Below are 14,951 nucleotides of genomic sequence, written 5' to 3' on the forward strand. Positions count from 1 at the left end.
CGTATGTGTACTAGATGCCGCTCACACAGGCGATTCAGCAGCGCTACACAGAAGCATGCTTTTGCTTTTGCATGACAGCAGAGATGGTTACTAGCCATATTGCACCATCCAAATCCTTCCATAAATTGGAACTGAGGATGATCATGGCTACCAGTCCTTTTGTACCATTTGCTGCTAGTGCCCCTGGTCAATCAGCCAGGGGCGCAAAAGCCAAGAGTGGTTACTAGCCATATTGTACCTTCCATCGTTTTGTACCATTGGCTGCTGTCATAAGTGCCCCTGGCCGATCAGCCAGGGGCGCAAAAGCAAAAATTGGGAATGACTCCCTGAGTCAATCCCTCCTTTTTGGTATCTAAAAATAGAATCAGTGCTGCCTAATATAGGCAAGTGTGCTAGAGAACCACCTGCTCTGTGTCAGAGCCCGCAGAAATTATTATCTGTATGCTATTCACAGGGGGTGCTCCTGTAACAACCCCACCTGTTGATTCCGTTCTTCCCCCAGCCTTTCTTGGCTACCGTAGCATTGTCCCCCCACTTGTGTGATGAATTAATAAAGAATGCAGGAATAAGACACACTGACTTGTTAGTGAGAAATGAGTGGAAGGCAGCCTCCAGCTGCTATGATAGTCCAGACAGGACATTAAGCAGTGTGTAGGAGAGAAGCCCAGCATCCCACTGCTAGTCCAGGGGCAACTGAATCTTTTCTTTACACATGAAGGGTGGGGGCTGATGGAGCTCAGCCCCCTGTTGCTATGATGAGGATGGTTACCAGCCATATTGCACCATCCATCCACCAGAAAAAATTAGGGCCAATAGGCTGATGACGAGGACGGTTACCAGTCCTTTTGTACCATCAGCTGAGGCTGATGATGAGGATGGATTTCCATCTTTTTGCACAATCAGCTTATGCTGATGATGAGGATGGATTTCCATCATTTTGTACCATCAGCCGCCCATGACGGGGGGGGAGCAAGGATGTTGGTGTTGAGTGCTGCACTATCGCGTCTATCTGCAGCATTCAGTAAAGATAGGGTGACATGTAAAAGAGTCAGAGGATTGTTTTACCTTTCGCTTCTGGGGGTGGGTGAGTAGATTGCCAAGCTATGCCCTGACCCGCGGGCACTGTGTTTGACCCTAGAAGCATTTGGAGCTCAGCCAAGAATGCAAATAATTTTAGGAGGCTGCAGGAACTGTGGGATAGCTTCAGTCCTCCAGTCCATGCGCATCCATTTGATTCTTTGGCTTTCCGTTACGCTTGTCACGCTGCAGTGCGCTGAGTCCCTGCTATGGCGTCTGTCTGGAGATTTTTAAAAAAGGATTCTGAATTTCATCTTCTGTAACGGAGCGCTGATAGAACGGATAGAACGGATTTGCCTGCCCTTACAGCGATCACATCCGCATGGTCCATGCGGGAGCTCTTTTTTTTATTTTGATTTCGGACTGCATCGCCACCCGTGCTGATCGGAGCTCCACGCTGGGCAAACAGGAAATATTCAAAAGTTCGCGGGGCTTTTCCTGTTTACCTGACCACTGCATCCGAGTTCAGATTGCGGTCCAGAGCGGTCACTGGTGCACTGTGGGATAGCTCCCGGAGGCCAATACCGTCGATCAGCGTCCACACTAACCCTAATCCGATATGTTAATACCGATACTAGCGTTACTCCTCTCGTTAGGGAGGAGTACAGAAACCGGTTTAAAGAGCCATTAAAATCGATATAAGGTGCCTCCTAGTGTGGACGGTTTTGGCGTTAAATCGGTTTTACGCTCCTAAAACCGATTTAAACGCCTAGTGTAGACCAGGCCTTAGCTTCAACTGGAACTGCCTGTTATTAAAGGCTGGTTTCCCCACGTCAGTTCCATAAGGTCTGCTATAAAGGCCCTGGATTCTCTCCTGCCTTGGTGGGAACTGGAGGGAATCGTCCCCTGCTGCCCTTGGCTCCAGGCTGGTTTTTCTGGGGAGGGGATGTGGAATTGATTTGTTTGCTGTTGAGAAGGGAGCCGGGCCAGTTCTCAGGGAACGAGAACTCCCAGCATCTTCCCAGCCCAGCCCAGGCTGCTGCCCTGTCCCAGCCTCTGTTCCCCTGGGGGCCCTGCGTGTTTGACTCTAGAGCAGGCCGGGAGCAGCAGCTGAGGCAGAGGACAGTCTGGACCAGGCAGATGCTAGGAGCAGAGCACCAGAGGCCTCTACTGGCTCCCTCCTCAGCAGCAAACAATCAGTCCCCACCCGCACCCCAGGACAGCAGCCTGGCACCAAGGGCAGTGCCCAGTGGGGGTTTCTCTTTTTCCTCTTCCTGGGGTGAGCAGGGACCTGGGGGTGTTTCTAGTAAAGCAGTTGGAACTGAATTGGGGAACCAGCTTTTAATAACAGTCAGCTCAAGTTCAGACTAATTTTGTTACAATTTTCTTTATAATGTAAAATAATTCAAAAGTAAACGGGCAGGAATGATTGGAACTCTTTTCTCCTGGGCATAGAAAGAAACGGCTTTTTGGCTTTTCATGATACGGAAGTCAGGTTCATTCACTGTTCAGAAGCAACGTGCTCAGAAGCCTATTGTGTTTCATTTCTTAGGTTTTGCTGCCATCGTGTGACCATTTGCTTCCCCTCCTTTCTGTCCAAAGCACAGAGCCCAGTTCCTCCAGGGAGAGAAGAACATCTTTCTTCTTTCCTTCCTCAACAGCCCCCTTCCTTGGAGAGCCCCTTGCTGGGGTCTGGGTGGGGAACAGCCGTTTCTGAGGATTAATTTCACACCATATTTGGTGTTGATATATAGATTTTACAGCCAGATTAGATACCTCTGCTCTGACCTGATTCAGAACAGAATCCAGAGAACTTTATCCAGTGACTCCTACAACCACCCCAAGATCTTCTGGCTGAACGAGGAGGGTTCATTCAGAAAGTCATCGTGTTTGGATGTAAAGGTATGAAATGATGGGGAAATTGGCCCCTCTTTCAAGTTTAAATGTTGTAACTTCTACATCTAGACCGGGGTGGCCAACCTGAGCCTGAGAAGGAGCCAGAATTTCCCAATGTAACTGCCAAACGTGCACCTTTGTATGCAACTGCTGAGTCAGTTGTGAACCTTCCCATCATTATCATTATCCCTTCGAAATGATGATGGTGATGGACACTTGGCTCGATATCCCAGTGTGCCCTGGACGTCTACAGGCTGCATTAGCCAATCCAACCATTTGGCACTTGCAGATGGGCACCTCTGTATTGTGCCTGAGTCTTGTACAGCTATGAAAGTCTGATAGATGCCAATATTTTCCCATCTTTTTAACCTGCACTAATACCAGGCCAGGCCAGGGCTGGGAAGAGAGAGAGAGCAGCAGGTTTCCCCTATTGTGGCCATCTCGCTTTTTCTTGACTAGCTTCACCTCTGCACCAACCTGCACTTTTCCTATGTGAGCCTGGCTAGCTCAGTTGGCAGAGCATCAGACTTTTAATCTGAGGGTCCAGGGTTCAAGTCCCTGGTCAGGTGATAAACTTCTCACTATGATTGTAAAAATCTGACTTTCTGGACTCTTCTTTGGTGTTACTCTTTCTTTCAGGATTTTCCTTTCCTAAGAAGGGCCTTTGTGTGGGGGGGATTGAAGGAGCAACTTCCTGACATCCCCTCTGTCCTTGCAGCCTGGAGGAATAAAGGCCTCTGGGCATATAGCATGTTCCGTCCCTGCACACACAAACACAGAATATCCCTAAGGAATTAGAATCACCTGCTGCCTTCCCCTGTCCTGCTGGATCCCCAAATGAAGATGCTCTTCAGCCCAAACCCATGTCCCCTCAGACCCAACCCTCAGTCCCTCCTATGCTCACTGCTCCTCACTCCCAACTGGAGCCTTCTCCTCAATCCCAACCCACAGGCCCCTGCTCCTCAATCCCAACCCACAGCTCCCTCCTTCCCTCCAGCAGCAGGTGCTTCAGACCCCCTCAGGAAGATTTTCTTGCAAGGTTTCGTGTAGGAGTCTGCATGTGGATTTTACAATATGTTGGAAGTAGGTTGGGTTGCTTGCCGAAATGATCACTTGTGGCTGGTGTTGGATTCCCAGTCTCCTTGTTATTGGGGCAGGAGAAACAAAAGGTTGTTATCCTTGTTGTGTGAATCAAGGACTCAACCCTGGGTGCAAACTAAATGAGCTGCCCACAGATTCTGGCAGCCACAATAAGCATTTGGTGCAAGAGCTCAGACCTGTCCCTGTCCCAGAAGGAGGGGGTCATCCGTGTGGGGCTTGGACCACTGACCTATCAGCTCTTAACTCCCAAACTTTCAGTAACTCTATCATCAGTGCCAGTGAGTGTAATTTAAACCATAAGAAAAACCACACTGGGCTAGACCAAAGGTCCATCTAGCTCTGTATTTTGTCTTCTGACAGTAGCCAATACCAGGTGCTCTAAAAGCATCTCAACAAGGCATCACTGGGAGTTGAACCCAGCATCTCCTGTTTACAAAACAGGTACTTTAACCACCTAAACCATGGTGCCTGCCTGTGACTAACATGCAGTGTCTGCTCACACCTGACTCCTTACATCTCCACCTGGGCCTGACAAGCTTTGCTTGTGTTTGGATTCTGCAAAGCAGAGGAGCAGGTGACATTTTCCTTGCAAGCTGTCTGTGTGTGTGAATCTTTGGCCAGGTCTCCACTACAAAGTTATTTCAGCAGAATTATATTGCTCAGGTGTGTGAAAAACACACAACGCTCCCTCGGTCAGCAGCTTGTGGCTGGTGCACACACTGCAATGCCACGTCTGGTGACAAAACTGCCCTGTTTTGGTGACAAAATAAAACCACTTTGATGAGAAGCCTAGAGCTTTTTCCAGCAAACTTGAATTGGCAGAGTGTCACTATTGTGTCATACAGGAGGCCTGTGATATGCAGGGGGTCAGATTAGATGCTCTAATAGTCTCTTCTGGCCATAAAGTCGACTAATTTCTGAAAAACTGAGTGTAGCATTGGGAGCAGCGTCTGATGTTTTCCTGTCTAGCCGGCTTGCTTCCTAGAACGAACGCTCCTTGAGTGGGGTGACCACAGGGAGTAGCTCAAACCTCCAAAGTTCCTGGCCAGGGGCAGGACATTAGCACAGCAAGGGAGGGGTGTGGCAGTGACATCACAAAGGCCTTTTGCAGGACCTCAGACTATTGGTCAAAGGTGGTGGGGAGGTGGTGACCTCACAGAGAGATGCTGACATCAGGCAGGCAGGACAGGGGCGAGGGGCCAGGGAAACCTCAGAGACCCCTGTGGCTTTGCTTCAGCAAGTCTCCTTCTCCAGGTCTCTCTTTGAGGACTGAGAGAGTATTCAGGTTCATGTACGTGAGCACCAGGAGGAACCTCTTTTGAGTTTCTCCTTCCCTTTTAGTGATTTTACTAGAAAACAGCCATCCCTGTTTAGAAAGTAAGAGCCTCCTCGAGGGAAGGAGTGTCATGGGGGTGTCACATTCAGATGCCGGTGCCCCCCCCATGTAAGGAAGTTCCCACCACCCTGCTCTGTGTTCGCAGTGCGGGAGAGAGCAGCATCCACGGCAGTGATTTGCTCCTGGCTGCCGGAGCAGAGCAGCAGGGTCAGCTATCAGAACTTCCCAGAGCGATGAAAGGGGAAGGGCCCATGGCTCTGTAGCAGGAATGCAGGGCAGGTGAGTTCACGGCGGGCATTGTGAGATACTGGGGAAGGCCAGTTATGGTGATATAATGAACAGCAGCGTTTACTTTGTTACTTTAAGTTTGCTACAAAATGCTCTAGACCTCTCATCGAAGTCGTTTTATTTCGTCACCAAACAGGGCAGTTTTGTCGCCAGACATGGCATTGCAGTGTGTACACCAGCCACAAGCTACCGACTGAGAGAGCGTTGTGTGTTTTTCACACACCAGAGCAATATAATTCTGCTGAAACAACTTTGTAGTGGAGACCTGGCCAAAGATTCACTCACACATAACTTGTAAGGGAAACGTCACCTGCTCCTCTGCTTTGCAGAATCCAAACACAAGCAAAGCTTATCAGGCCCCGGTGGCGCTGGCAGGAAGTCAGGTGTGGGCAGACAGTGTGTCTTAGTTACCCACAGGCACCATGGCTTAGCTGGCTAAAGCCTCTGTTTCGTAAACAGGAAATCCTGGGTTCAAGTCCCACTGGTGCCTTGTTAACTGGTTGTTGGAGCACCTGGTATAGGCTACTGTCAGAAGACAAGTTTCAGAGCTACATGGGCATTTGGTCTAGCCCAGTGTGGTTTTCCTTATGGTTTAAATAACATTTACGGACACTGATAATAGAGTTACTGAACGTTTGGGAGTTAAGAGTTGATAGGTCAGTGGTCCAATCCCCACACAGATGACCCCTGTCTCCCTCTGGGACAGGGGCAGGTCTGAGCTCTCACCCTAATGGTCATTGTGGCTGCCAGAATCTGTGGGCAGCTCGTTTAGTTTACAGCAAAGGTTGAGTCCTGCTTTGTGCACCGTGTGTGAGAATGAAAATCCTAAACCGCCCTTTGAAATATCGAATGCAGCAGGACGTGTTATTGTCCCTGCCCCAAAGCAGACAGACCAATGGAGAAATGCCGTCGAGTCCAAGGTGATACTCCACTGCCATTTTACCTTTTTTGCTTGCTAAACTCCTTCTTATCTGCCCGGCCCAGGCTGTCCTCTGCCTCAGCTGCTGCTCCCGGCCTGCTCTAGAGTCAAACACGCAGGGCCCCCAGGGGAACAGAGGCTGGGACAGGGCAGCAGCCTGGGTTGGGCTGGGAAGATGCTGGGAGTTCTCGTTCCCTGAGAACTGGCCTGGCTCCCATCTCAACAGCGAACAAACCAATTCCACGTCCCCTCCCAAGAAAAACCAGCCTGGCGCCAAGGGCAGCAGGGGACAATTCCCTCCAGTTCCCACCAAGGCAGGAGAGAACCCAGGGTGTTTCTAGCAGTGCTTAGGGAACTGACGTGGGGAAACCAGCCTTTAATAACAGGCAGTTCCAGTTGAAGCTCAGTGTTTTTAACAATTTCTACAACATTAAATAACCCTTCAATCGTAGTGTCACCATCCATAAAACTTCTTCAGCCTTACAGGTTCCCAAGTGCCCAACTAAACATCTCTTCAAATCCAAGGGAGTGGAGATCAGTCAGTGTTCAGAGTCATCCCCCATAGAAGAACCATGTTGTCGTACATACTGGCCCCATCATGTTGCCATGGCCTTTCCCTCCTCTCTGTTAAAAGTTTTGGTATTTTGCACAGAAACTTTCTTCCCTCAGGAGAGACCTGGGAACCAGGGCTGCCAGCCAGACAAACACCTTTAAGAGGAGGCGTAATCTGTCAAAAAATGATCTCCCTCCTTCAGTTCAGTGACACCCTGAAATGTTACTTATCCTGGCAGAGCCGGAGGATTGAAAGCAGCTACATCAAGCCCCTGTGTAGCTGACAGGAATGAACACAAACACTCCCTTGTATCTGAAGTGATGTTTAGTTTTACCCTTTGTTAACTACAAGACTAAAGGGAAAGGCAGTGGTGGTGCCAGATATTAAGAGTGAAACACGAAACAATCATCATAGTTATGCCCATAGTGACTGCAAAATCTTTCTATATACTTCTTATTATTATCAGTGTATTATTTTCTCTGCTGTCTAGACATTGACTGGACCTTGACCAAGAAATTTGGATCTTGATAAAATAATAGACTATCCCTGGTTAAGGCAATGGACTTGATACCCACTCAGGTGTCTCCACGCAGGTTCAAGTACTAACAACAGTGGCTGCCTTTTAGCCATAGCTTTTAATCAGGGCAATACATTGATACCAATTCCTGTTAAATAATTTCTCAGCCAGAGTCCCTCACCCACATTCCTTAAGGCACTGGGCCACCATGTGGACGTTTCATTTCCCACTTCAATTTCACACAGAGACACAATTTCCTTTGCACAGATCCATGAACAGCAAAACTTCCCTATGTCTCTTGTCTGAGCCAGGGCATTCGATTCCAGTGAACTCTTCTCTCCTGCAATGGCAATGGTCAGACAGAGGGGACATCGCCACCTGCATCCCTGCCAGGGAGATATTGGCTCGGCTCTTTCTTTCTGCTGCTGTTGTTAGTCCATGAAACACAAGGGATGGAATGCAAGGCTGAGTTCATGCACCAACCCCCTGAAACATTTCAGTGCCCCAGAGAAATCCTGTCCCCGGCTATTGGCATGATATGGTGGAGATTTGAATAGGAAAGGGACTGTCTGAATTGTCAGTGTGGGGAATAAACAACAACCTATAGCAATGTCATTAACCACAAACACACTCTCATCATGCTCCAGCCGGAAGGGAAATGGGCAGGAACTCTTGCTGTTCAGCCATGGACCCACTTACACTAATGCACAGCCGTGAGTGTGCTGGGGGAGCTGGTCTGAGGAATTTGAAGTGACAATTCTGTGAGAACAGAAACATTGTGTAGTGAAACAGCTGTACATCAAGTAGTTGTGGCTGAGTAGTTAAGGCAATGGACTAGCAATCCATTGGGGTCTTCCTCATGCAGGTTTGAATCCTGCCAACTATGGAAGCATTAGTGTATTGTAATTGCTGTTGTCTTAGTGCCTGAGCATCCATGGAGCCAGATCTGGTCTCACTCTAAAGCTGTCTACACTTAGGGCTTGGCTATACTTACAAATTTGCAGCGCTGCAGCAGGGTGTGAAAACACACCCTCTCCAGCGCTGCAAATTGCGGCGCTGCAAAGCGCCAGTGTGGTCAAAGCACCAGCGCTGGGAGCGCGGCTCCCAGCGCTGTCCATTATTCCCCACAGGGAGGTGGAGTACGGACAGCGCTGGGAGAGCTTTCTCCCAGCGCTGGTGCTTTGACTACACTTAGCGCTTCAAAGCGCTGCCGCGGCAGGCTACCGCGGCAGCGCTTTGAAGCGCTAAGTGTAGCCACAGCCTTAAAGTACTGCTGTAGCACTGTGGAGTAGACAGTTGCTACAGAGAGGGGAGGGGTTTTCCATCCCTGTAACAGCTGCATTGGCAGAACAATCTTTCCTTTCATTTAGCACTAGCTAACCATGGCTTAGGTCAGCTTAATTATACTGGTTCTGGGGTTTTTCACACCCTGATAGACGTACTTGTTAGAGTGTTTATCACATCACCTTCCCATTCCCTGGTCCTTCTCGCGTGACCAGAGAGCAGCAATGCATGAAGCTCAAAGGTGCAAACAATTCAATGTTTATTGGGGTAAACTTCCAGCAAGCAATGATTCCAATTTCCTTCCTCAGGATCCCCCTTCCCAGCTCTGACACCACAGAGGCTTGCCTGTGTCCCTGTTCCCCTTCCCTGTTCCTATTCCCCCACCCCCATTCCCATTCCCATTCCCATTCCCCCCTTACTTCCTGATTGACTGCAGACTATATAGTAAAACTTGAGTTCTGCTTAGCTATGCCTTAACCAAGCATTTTACTGAAATTTAACTAACCAATCCTAACACATTGTAACATGATTATCTAACCAATTATACCCCACCACCTTAATTGGTTTACACCCAACAAATTAATTATACAGCAGACAGAAACAATCACAGTGCGAGACAGAGATTATACAGACAAGCAATAGGAAAGTGGGGACTACAGTGGTAGAACAACAAAGAAATGAAGATGTCACACCCCAGCTGTTGGTAAGTGAGTTGTTTCCAGACAGGATGCTATCAACAGGGGTGGCTCTAGGAATCCGGCTGCCCCAAGCAGGGCAGCATGCCACAGGGGGCGCGCTGCCGGTCTCCAGTCCCGCGGCTCCGGGGGACCTCTTGCAGACGTGCCTGCGGAGGGTCCGCTGGTCCCGCGGCTCTGGTGGAGCTTCCACAGGCATGACTGCAGAAGGTCCACCAGAGCCGCCTGCCGCCCTGCCGGCAAAATGCCGCCCCAAGCGCGCGCTTGGCGCGCTGGGGTCTGGAGCCGGCCCTGGCTAGCAAGGTAGAGGTTGTGGGTGCTTGTTGCTTAACTGTCTGGCCCCCAGGGCAGGATTTTGAGGTTCGCCATTACTGTCTCAGAATGCCAGCACCCATCTTTTGTTCACTTAAAACGTGAGCAGGGAGATTCCAACACCACAGAACTCATGGAGCTCCAGGAAACGTGTAACTTTAGATCTGGGTGAGTGTGTCCAAAATTCAGCTGTGCTGTAGAAGGTCTCTAGGAGTTGAAAGAGATGTGCCATCTCGGCCTCCCTAAAGAGTTCATCAACTATTAATGAAAACTAGGGTTCATAAGTCACATTCTTTGTAGTATCAGGATGGTGGACTGGTCTAAAGTGCTAGCAATAAGGCTCTTTTTTTCCAATCCCTTGGGTGTTCTGATCTCTGCATAGAGACGTGGTTTCACATCCCACTCCTGACATGACCATTAATTTTATCCGGAGAAAATGGCCTCACTTCAATCTCCTTTGGAACAATAGAACCCCATTTGCTTAGCTTTGCTATTCCAGTAGTTGTGAGAGAAGCTCCAGACCAGGGGGAAACAGGACCTGTTCTCTCGACCCATCAATTTTTTGTCTTCCTTCATTCCAAGCCATTTCCTCAGATACGTCCGTATTTCCCACACTTTTATGAAACTTTAGAGTCATCATTTAATTGCCACACAACTGTACTTATGAAGTGAAGTGAAACACAACATTTTTTGGATATTCTTGCAGAAGAGTTTTGCTTTCTGACCTGGAATTGAACAGGGGCTACCCGAGGGGGACAATGCTACTCCCTTTTCTTGACTCATCCACAAAACATAAGTTCGTGGTGCCCTTTGTTTCCCTGTTCTTCAAACACCTGTCAGGGGTGGCCTAGGGAGACTTGGCCCTGACTCTCGGGGTCCCTCGCAACCCTACCTTTCTATATGATTCTGTTGTGTGGGTTTGTGCTGTGTCGTTGATCCACGCTGAGCTGTTTTGCACAGTGTCACTGTGCACTCTGACGCATTGTTTCGTGTTGTATTGTTTTTGCACCGCCTTGTGTTGCGTTGGTTTGAGCTGAGCTCTTTTGCAGTGTGTCATTTGCCCCATGGGGCGTTCATTTGCATGGTGCTGAACTGTTGGGCTTTGCACTCCTACGTGTTGTCACTTTGTGCTGTGGAATGTCAGTTCACGCTGAATGGTTAGATGTTAGATTGGGGTGTTTCCACTTTTGTTGTTGTTTATATTATATTGTGATGGCATCAAATTATAGAGCTGTACGGCTGCAAGGGCCCTGGAGAGGTCATGAAATCCAGCCCTCTCTGCTGAGGCAGGGCCAAGCAGAGACGATGCGTCAGGGCCATGTGGGGTCAAGTGCCCACAGCAGCCAGCCCAGGCAGGGAGCAGGAGGGAACCAGAGCCAGAACAGGTTGTCTATAGGACCAAGTATATGTAGAGTATCCTTGACAGAGGTTTGTTCAACCTGTTCTTAAAAACCTCCGAGGACAGAGACTCCACAGACGCCCTTGGGAGCCTATTCCAGAGCTTAACTACACTCAGAGTTAGAAAGCTGTTTCCAACATCTAACGTGAATCTCCTTGGCTGCAGATTAAGCCCATTACTTCTTGTCCTACCGTCAGTGGACATGGAGAACAATTGATCATCATCCTATTTATAATGACCAAACTTTTCTCTCTGCAGTCATCTGTTAAATGGTTATTATCCCCTCTTCTTGCCTGGGGTAGAATGGAAGAGGAGAAATTCCTCTCTTAACAGAGGATGCAAATGTCAATTTGGTCTCTCCTCATGTTTTACTGAAGCTCAGAGAGAGGAAGAAACATGACCTGCCAAAGAGCATAGAGAGTTTGTTTCATTTTGGTCTGTGACTATTAGCAGAAGAGTGACACCTAAGGGCTGTCGCTACGACCCACTGTGGGGCTTGGATTTATGATGGTGGGATTAAGAGCATCATGCTCTACCAACTGAGATAGCTAGATTTAAAGTCAGTCAACTGGCCAGTCGCAGTGTAGGAGGAGCCTGAGGGTGTTTATTTGTGAGCTGAGGTTCCCTGTCTGACATTTGCCTTCTTTCCTGGTTCGTTATGTCTCCAGCTAGCAAACCGGAGCTGTCACAAGGCTGGTTAAATGCTGCTTTCTAGACCAGAGAGCTGGGGTTGATTTAGCATGCTGTCGCCATCAGCTGGTCAGAGTAACCAGGGTGGGAGGGTGGAATTTAGGATTCTCCCACCAAGGGGAGGTGCTGTTGGACTCATCTAGTGGGGGAGAGTCTGAGTCTGAGTCCCCCACATACCACACACACATTTTCACAGGGAATCAGGTCCCCTGGGGAAAAACTCAAAAGAAGCCTGGCCCAGGAGTGTCAGAGAAGGGAATCACTGTTTGCCTTAAGAGGTGGGTTCGGGAAACCTGCAGGTCCTTAGATCCCTCCAGTGTCTGATAGAACCATTTGTGGGGAAAGTCTGGGGAAGCCGAGGAGGACAAGGAGATGGGAAAAGGGCTTGCAGCTGTTGTGCATTCCCCATGGTCCCAGCAGAAGGTCCGGGGGCTCAGCACTCAGAACGCAGAAGATGGCAAAGCTCAGAGCCCTGTTACACAGAGTCAGAATGTGATCATCTCACACCCAGGGGGAGCAACACCCTTCCCTTGGTCTCTGTGCCAGAGCTCCTATCAGCTCAGTCCTTCCTGCAAGAGTCGGCTGCTGAGAGGGTTGCGATGGGGTAAATGAAGGCAGAGGAGGATTGTTCCTCATGGGTTTTTTTTGTGTGTCTCTGTGATCCTGCTGGAGGAAGCATGATTTGAGTTTGTTTCAGTGACTTGGGTTGGTCTCAGGTTGTGACCCTGAGCACAGGGGTTCCTGCACTCTGCTCCCAGTCCCTCAGGGAATGGACAATGGAGCAGTTTCAGAAAGTGGCTAGAAAGTAGCCTGAGAAAGTGTAACATAAGTGAGAAGAAAAATCACATCCTCACCTCCCTGGTGGTTTAGTGGTTAGGATTCAGTACTTTCAATGCCAAGGCCTGGGTTCAATTCCCAGTCAGGGAAAAGTGACTTTAGACTGAAAAAGCTTCAGTTATTCTTCACTTGCAATGTAAACAAATCCATGTTTTTTTCCTGATTCCCCCATCTTCCCAGTATCTCCATGGCAGGGCTGGCTCCAGGCACCAGCGCAGCAAGCAGGTTCCTGGGGTGATCAGTGGAAACGGGAGGCACAAAGGCAGGTCTGGCCCTCTGAGTCCCTCTTGGAGGGAAGGACTTGCTGCCAAAAGTGGCAGAGGTAGAGCTACTGTTGATTGCAGCTTTTTTATTTTTTTTTCCACTTGGGGTGGCAAAAACACTGGAACTGGCCCTGCTCCATGAAAGACAATTTGTTAAATCCCAGATTAGTGCAGTTCTATCAGTTCTCAGCCTGAGTCCTTAGGTCTTAATCCTGAGGATATTGTCCCATCATGGGACCATTTCCCTCCTCTCTTTCCTAGGGAAGCACAATTTTCCTTGCACAGACACAGGAACAGCAAGATCTTTCTCTGTCCCTTGTGCAAAGCAGGGGGCCAAATTCCATGGAAACAATGGACAAGCCGGGGGCCCTGGGCACATCCAGCCCTGGCCGTGAGATGGTCCCTCCCCTCTTTCTTTATGCCCCTGCTGTCACTTCATGGATTGTCTGGGATGGGGGAAAAGCTGAGTTCACTCCAGGTGGAGGGGAAAAAGGACCCTGAAAATCTCAGGCCCCAACCCCTGCTACCAGGATCACTGAGGTGCTGGGAATCTGCATGGGAAAGGGACTGTGTGAATTGTCAAGGTGGGGAATGAATAACAATCTACAACTAAATCCACCTCATTAACCACTGACACAGGCTAATCCTGCTGCCGATAGAAGGGAAACTGGGAGTGATTCTTTGCTGTTCAGCCATGGAAACAGTGACCCCATTGCACCACAGTGAATGTGCTGGGGAAAGCTGGACTTCACAGGCAGGTGGAAAGAGCAGATCCTAGAAACACCTGGAGCTCCCCACAGCACTTCTGCCACCAGGGTCAGGTGTTGAGCGCCTCACAGTGCCCCTCCCCTCCCATTACCTTCCAGCAGGGGGTGGCAGCACCCCCCACCCAATGCAGGGCAGAGGGCTGAGTGTATTTCTGCACCCTGAGCCCAGGGCACCCACTCTCTCTGCCCCACACATCGAATCTGGCCCTGCTGCAAAGTGACCCCTAAGAACCAGCAACCTCCAGGACAGCAGGTTTGGCCCTCAGAGGAGGGAATGTGTCCCCCATGCTGCTCTTAGGCCACTGGATGCTCTGGAAACAAGAGGGCTCTGAGTGTAACCCAGTGGTCAGCAACCTTTCAGAAGTGCTGTGCCGAGTCTTCATTTATTCACTGTAATTCAAGGTTCCGCATGCCAGTAATAAATTTTAATGTTTTTAGAAGGTCTCTTTCTATAAGTCTATAATATATAACCAACTATTGTTGTATGTAAAGTAAATAAGGTTTTTTAAAATGTTTAAGAAGCTTAATTTAAAATTAAATTAAAATGCAGAGCCCCCAAGACTGGTGGCCAGGACCTGGGCAGTGGGAGTGCCACTGAAAATCAGCTCGTGTGCCACCTTCGGCACACGTGCCATAGGTTGCCTACCCCTGGTGTAACCAATAGTAAGCAAAGCCTATCTGGGGATGTAGCTCAGTGGTACAGTACATGCTTTGCATGTATGAGGTCCTGGGTTCAATCCCCATCATCTCCAGCTTGATTTTTTCACCCTGCTGCTTTGCTCATGCCCAGAGGGGATGGGGCCCAGCAGTCTCCCTGCAGGAGTTTCAATCCTGCTCAGTGAGGGGCAAGTGCCAATTGCATGGAAGGTCGGGGGCGGTTTCTGCTCCTAAGTCACCTTGGTACATGTAAGATTCCCACCAGCTGTTCTGCTTGGGACAATGGTAGATGAGAAGGGTGAATCCTCCAGCACTGGAGGGAAAGGTCCCATCTGCACAGACTGAGAGGCAAAGAAACAGAGGGGCAGTCAGTGCTCAGAGAGGAGAGAGGTCAGTGATTCACACCCAGCAGGGGACACT

General features: G+C 49.3%; 3 non-coding genes across 3 annotated transcripts; all 3 read left to right on the plus strand.

The window, feature by feature from the left end:
* The first annotated feature begins 3,409 nt into the window (after positions 1–3,409).
* On the plus strand, positions 3,410–3,482 carry TRNAK-UUU. The gene has a single exon. It is a non-coding gene; the product is annotated as a tRNA-Lys (tRNA).
* Positions 3,483–12,862: 9,380 nt separating this feature from the next.
* On the plus strand, positions 12,863–12,934 carry TRNAE-UUC. Its single transcript has one exon. It is a non-coding gene; the product is annotated as a tRNA-Glu (tRNA).
* Positions 12,935–14,554: 1,620 nt separating this feature from the next.
* On the plus strand, positions 14,555–14,626 carry TRNAA-UGC. Its single transcript has one exon. It is a non-coding gene; the product is annotated as a tRNA-Ala (tRNA).
* Positions 14,627–14,951: the final 325 nt, after the last annotated feature.

The sequence above is a fragment of the Mauremys mutica genome, chromosome 22 (genome assembly GCF_020497125.1).
Source record: "Mauremys mutica isolate MM-2020 ecotype Southern chromosome 22, ASM2049712v1, whole genome shotgun sequence".
NCBI lineage: Eukaryota > Metazoa > Chordata > Testudines > Geoemydidae > Mauremys > Mauremys mutica.